General features: G+C 41.4%; 1 pseudogene; it reads right to left on the bottom strand.

Annotated features, from left to right (window-relative positions):
- Positions 1–262: 262 nt before the first annotated feature.
- On the bottom strand, positions 263–2,846 carry LOC123064400 (uncharacterized; annotated as a pseudogene).
- Positions 2,847–6,962: the final 4,116 nt, after the last annotated feature.

The raw sequence follows: 6,962 nt of genomic DNA, 5'->3' as shown, positions 1-6,962 counted from the left end.
AAAGGCCTTCTGATGTTTGCCGTCAGCGGCCGACGGCAAAGGCTTGCCGTTAACCACCTAACGGAGTAACAGCGCAATTATTGCCGTCAGTATTCTTTGCCGTCGGCAGCTGATGGCAAAGGACCCTTCGCTGTCAGCCGCCTGAAGCGGACGTCAATGTAGCTCTTTGTCGTCCCGTACGTTGCCGTCCACTTTTGCCATCCGCCATCCATGCCTTTGCCGTCCGCCGTGGCTGATGGCAAAGTAGCTGATTCCTGTAGTGTCAATCATCTTCTGGTTGTTGAGCGGAACGCTGTTGATGATTACTCCACAACTGTCGAGCAATGCCTGCATGAACTCTCTCACCAGCAGCTCGTTCATCTTCTCTTGCTTGCCCTCTAACTTGCTGATCACCATGGTCAACATGTTGTTGTGCTTCCCCATGCTCATAAAGCTTGAACAACTCATCATGATGATTAACCTTCCGGATGAAGTTGTGGATAATACAACAAGCCATAACAATTTTGACTTGTGTTTTATATGGATAAGGATATCCTCCTTTCCTACTTAAAATTGGAAAGCGAGCTTTTAGAACACCAAAAGTTCGCTCAACAACATTTCGTAGTTGTGCGTGCAGATGATTGAACATATCTTTCTCACTAGTATATCGTCGATTACTTCCACGAAAAGAAGCAATATGATAACGATCTCCACGGTACAGGGCAATAAATTTTGGAGTATTTGCATATCCAGAATCAACAAGATAAAATTTACCTGCGCGCAAGGTTTGATAGCACGGTCAGAATCTTTATATAATAAGATTAACCAATATATAGTTCATATGTTCGAACTTTTACCTTCAGGGACAACAAAACCCCCACTAGTAACAGCCCGTCTTAGAACTGCTTGATCTGACGCAGAACCTTCCCATCCAGCAGCGACATATGAGAATGTCATGTCAAATGACACTGCTGCCATTACATTTTGAGAGGGGTAACCATGTCTATTTCTATAAGGAGTTTGCTTATCTAGCCTAATTTTTGCCTCAATGTGTGTCCCATCAATTGCTCCTAGGCAGTTCTGTTGGGATTTTTGTTAGTCAAACAATGAAGTTTAAGTTTGCATGACGTAGTATTTAATCATATTTAAAAGGAACATGTGTTTGCGATAGGAAAATACCTTGAAATATGGGTAGAACCTTGCATCACCCAATATTGCTGGGATTTCATTCCTTGGATCTGTTACGCAAACATCACGCAACCCATTTATGGCATCTAAAACAATGTTGAAGTGTCGGCTGATTGGTTCACCAGAATGCTGATATCTATCTTGGATGACACGGTTCCTAACATTGTGACCAATGGTATGTAGAAACATGAGTAGTTGTTCGTCCACTGTCATTCGCTTTGTATCCTTCAGCAAGCCTCTCTCACACAAAACATCTCGCAGCAAGTAGAATATGTGCTTCTCAAGACGAATTTGTTCATAAAATCTAACTGGATGTCCCTCTAGCAACTCTTTTGTTTTCTGGGCACCAGTTAATATGGAGGTGTTACGAGGTGTTTTGAATAACCTTGTGAACAACACATCACGAAACACGGACACTGCAGAAATGTTATTAATAAGAACTTGATCGGAATCAGAAAATTCATCATCTGGAACATACAAACTGCTCATGGTTCCCTGCACAGTGTACACTATTGATTGTATCATCTCAGAATAATATTTTATAAGATATATAAAATAGTTGGAAATGAACTTTCTCAAACTGAAAGTACAGTTAATTGTTGCAACACAAACTAACAGAAAAAGCAATGGAAATTGTTCTCTAAATATATAAGACGACAATTACTGAAATCAAATAATGGTGTATTACGAAATAACTAAGGATCAAGAATCCAAAGCTTTCGAGTTTCTTCATCCATCTCAATGAAAATGGCGCGTTTGTCACCATCTGTAAATGCTTTTACTGCTTTCAGTTTTGTGCTGGCATCGAGGCTATCCATACTATTTAATACTGACATGCATGATTTAACCGAGTAAGTGTCATTTTGTTCTGCTGTTTTTTTCTTTGCTTCAGCAATGCTGAGTGATGCATCTGCAAGACGATCAATTGCTGTTATGGCATCATCAGCTGTACGTTTTTGTCCTCTTGTAATTTCTTTTGATCCACTTCCAGAGAATTTCTTTTTTTTCTGGCTCAATGGCTGTCGACTTCTTAGTGAACACACCAGGGGAGCCATTGTTTTCATCAGACTCGATTTCATGTACTTCAACATCCTTATTGAGATCAATTTGAGACGATTTAGTTTTGCATGTACCATCTTTCCCTTTGCTAGATACAGCACCAACTCCAGATGCCGTTGAACTAGCACATATTTGTTGAAGATCTTCCCAACTAGGCCACACCTTTTCTCGATATTCTTGGAGTGACATATCCTTCTGCAAGTTGTTAATTTTTTTATTAATAAATATAATATACCAATTTTATATGAATCCTACTCGCACAAACTTACCTCAATTAGTTCCTCCCAAGTTTCTTCTGAAGCTTTTATCATTTTGTCATCGTCGTCCCAACCAAATCCCGTCAGTTTAAGAAGTCTATCCATGGCAGCATAGCAACTCCTGTAGTACTTATGGCGATTTTTCAATTGTTGTAATTCAAGTTTGTCTACTCTTGAATAATCATTGAGTTGTTCTAAGATATCACGCCATGCTTTCTTTGTGTAACCTGTTCCTTCTTTCCCTCCGTGTAAAGTTTGACCTTTCAGTATAGTGAGAAGTATTTTGTCCTCCGAAGATTTCCATACATGCCTCTTTTTATCTGGGTTTTCTTTCCTATTTTTTTGGTCCTTCTGATCATCCATATTTATCTACAAGAAAATAAAAAATTTAAATGAGTTGTACTGCATTCATGATAATAATATTTCAACTACATTCATGTGATCTCTGGGCGTGTATTCTTCTGATTGCAGTAGACAAATGGGGGTCTAGGACTGAGCTAATCTTTACTGTTTTACCCATGACAACAGTTACTACTAATTGTTTGATTTCTACGTGTATTCCTATGTTCTTTTCACAATGCAGGTCGGCAAAGGAACTGATGGCTTGTATTTCAGTGACCTACTGTTGGCTTACCATTTGTTTTTATAGAGGTAAGCTGCATGTGCATGTTGAATTTAAATTCGAGGGCCCCTTATATCCAGGAGTACATGGTTGGCCTACATACTAGACTATGATACATGTGTATACAATTTAGACTACAGCACAAACATACATACTTATATCACACAGTTCAGATTGGCCTAGTGCCTATTACTATTAATACCATATAAATATATAATTAGAGTTAGCGTGCCATTTACTATTTTTTCATATCTGGCATGTACCTGGTTTCCATGTACAGCAGCAAGTAACTAGTGTAGTGGGTTTCTTTTATAATCAAACAGAGGTGTGTTTCCAATTAGAGAGAGGAAGGGACAAATTGCCAAGTTGGTGGTTCTAGTTTCATCTACGAATTGGCTATCTCAGATTACCGGAGTTTTTTTTTTTCTTTCTGCAAAATGAGCTTCATTGCCAAAAAAATGAATCGATGAACAATACCATGAATTTGTAGATCTACAACTTATACATACAAATTTGTTGATCAGGATGATTGATCAATGAACAATACCATGAAATTTGTACATCTACAACTTATATGAACTAATTTGTTGATCTGGATGATTGATCAATGGACAATGTCATGAAATATGTACATCGACTACAACTTATATTGACAGGATGATTGATCTTACCAGGGTCGTGCAACTTGATTGAAGATGGGAAGATGATGAGAATCGTCTGATGAAGACGCCGCTGAGAACCAGCGCCAGCGTCTCCCAGCCAGCGCCTGTGACTGGAATTGACGGCCAGCCAGTTTAATTAGCGATGGGGCCTGTATATAAGCAATGAAAAAGGCGCGAGGGCGAGCAGCAAAACGCAGAACTGGCGCCAGAAAAGTTGTTGAGAAGCGAGCGGGCGGGAAAAAGTTGTTGCGATCACGCATATAGCAATCGCGTTTGTGGAAAAACGGATAAAGCTCGTTTTTCTATAAGCCCGAAATCTTGGGTTGTACAGTTCCAGGTTTCCTATGAACGTGGATTTGTTATAGTAGCCAAACGAGGTTTTGTTCGGTTGAACCGTTTTCCTGGTTTATAGAGTACGGATTCTATATATATCTTCTATCCAAACAACGCCTTAGTTGCAAAAGACTTTGCCGAGTTACGACTCTTGAAGCTCGGCAAAACACCTGCTGGAGTTGGTGGGAACAGCCACGCATCAGAGCCGTCGAGTAGAAACTCAATAACTGTGACCTTTGCTGAGTTCAGTATTCGGCAAAAGCCCCCATAGGTAATTTTAATAATTTACCAACACAAGCATAGTACTTACAATTCACTGGCACAAGCATAGTGACTTGACAACATCGATATTTCACAGACAAGCATCACACAATTCGCCGACATGACCTCTCGATGATGAACATTAACTCCCTGGACATAGAGACGAATCTAGAAAAAAAGTTTAATGGGGTCTAGTAGTAAGTTTAGTGAAGGATTTCATAATTTCGCTGGGATCAATTGACCCCATTGCTTATAAGGCAGCTCCGTCCCTGCGTAGGCACGAGCTCTACACTTGTGGACGAGGGGAGGGGGGGGGGGGGGCAAGGAGGAGGGGCATGCTTCATAACCTCAAGACTTCGACGAAACATCTGCATATATTTTTGTTAGCATTGCATCACAATGGTCGATCGGTTAAAATTATTGGTTATTCTGTGGAAGTACTAACCTTGACTCTACCTGGAGCATCTCTCCGGCTGCCACTTCTTCTTGCAGTCGTGAAGCCTATGCAGCCTTTGCTTCTTCCATTTTCCTCCTTTTGTCTTCCTTCTCTGTGGCCCGCGTGGCTTTTTCTGCCTCTAACATGGCATATAATATGTCATTGCAGTCTCAAATATAGGTTACATGGAATAATGTAAGTACATGGGCATGAAAGATACAAATATGCAGCCATGCAATCTCACGTGAATGAGTTGTTGGACGACTCCTTATGGAGGGACTTGTGCTTGTTCCTAGCGCCTGAATTTGATATAGCTTGACATCCAAGAAGGTGGTGATCGCACCGTTACAAATGAGGTGGCAGTAACTCTTCTTCCCACCTCCTTCCCTCATCACCAACTCCTGGCCGGGAGTCTGGTCCTATGGATCAGCCTTGTCCTCGTACTTCTCCTAATACAAAGATGTGTACATATCGATCTTCTTCTAGGTCGAGTTGCTGCAATACCCCTGCCCCCCACTTCCCCTATGGTTGTGCCCCCAGGCTGTTGCCTCGCCTGTAAGAGAAACCATCATGATTGATAAACATAGATGCACTTAGAGACAAAATTGACCTTTGGGTTGCACATACATTTTTTTGGTGGAGATCTGTCAGGTTGAGGCTCCGCTAGATGTGTGATAGACCCTTCATCCGCAGCTCGTCCTCCCTTTTCGCAATGTGTCGTGCTTGCCACGTAAGGTCGCACCACATATCGACCAACGCCGCCCAACAATTGATTGGGATCCATGGCTTCCTTACCTACTTAGACACAATACATCATATGAGGAATAGAAGGAACAAGTGACTGCTGATCGATGCAAGTAGTAGAAAGTAATGATGTTACTAACCGAAAAGTAATCATAGCGCACCATATTTGTCTTGCAAGCAACAAACTTCATCATCTTGTTACCTTCTTCATCTAGGGGGGCAAGCTCTCATCACGGCCTAGTACTTCACAATGTCCTTCATGTTGGACAGACGGTTATTGGCAACTCTCTCAACCGTGAGGCACACCTCATTGAGGTGCCCATCTAGGCAGGTAAAGTGAGCCTACAATAGTGTATATAGTAGTTAAATAATTACCAAGCATCGAATATGGACCAATGAGTGCCATATGTACTTACACACAGATCCCGCTTGATCCAGTCAGCCTTGTTGTCCACTCATCATTCTGTGCGGCCTTGTAGTGCTCCTAGGTGAAACATGGCGACAATGGAGCCTTGTCCATCGGCTTGACCAAGCCTAGAAAATGTGCCTTCAGAAGAGCACCAATAAGGTGGTTCACCTGGAGGTGGTGTGAACCCGCTTTAACGAGTTCCCACTGACTAGACAATGGAAGGGAATCATATGCCATTGTTCAAATATTATATGCTAATAAGTTGTAAGATCATCATTTACCTGTCTCAATTGGGTCTAACGACATGCCGGCGCTTGGCAGGCATGGGCTTCGGGACCTCCAATGGCGACGCCAAAGGTGCTTCCTCCTTCCTATAGAGTTGGAGGCGAACGTCGAGTCATCCTCGCGCACCTTCTCCTTTACCTCCTCTTCCTCGTCAGTAGTGTACGGATTGTGGTCGGCAGTGGTCTCCTGCACCTCCTCCTCACTAGGACTGTATGGAACATGGTCCTTTGTGATAGCGGATATAGAATCATTTGAGGAATTTTAGTCCTGGCCGCCACTTACGAAAAGCCTCATTGATTTGATGAATCTCTTCATGTTTTATGAAGCACCTTCTATAAGACAAACAAAACCAAACAAACACACATTAGTATCATCACAATAACATGCAAAAAAAATCTGAAAATCCTAATGCCTTTGAAATAAATAATTCAAATTAGAAGAAACATGGTAAACGAGTTGTCGTGGTATATCACATACACAAGCACATATCACATGCATATGAACTTACCAAATTTAAAGTACTTCGTTGCACAAGTAGAGCATGGTGCCACATTAACATCATACAAATATTTATTAAATAGAGCGTGGTACTACATTACCTAGTACATCTAACATAAACCTAGCTAGTTAGCCTACTCCGAAAAGCATGACAACAAGGAGTCAAAATAGGGCAGAAATCACATATTTGACCTGAGGCCCAAATCAAATCACAAACTGACCTGCTTCC

The sequence above is a fragment of the Triticum aestivum genome, chromosome 3B (assembly GCF_018294505.1).
Source record: "Triticum aestivum cultivar Chinese Spring chromosome 3B, IWGSC CS RefSeq v2.1, whole genome shotgun sequence".
NCBI classification, from domain to species: Eukaryota; Viridiplantae; Streptophyta; class Magnoliopsida; order Poales; family Poaceae; genus Triticum; species Triticum aestivum.
Note: the sequence above shows the minus strand (reverse complement) of the source record. Positions and strands in the feature narration are given on the sequence as shown.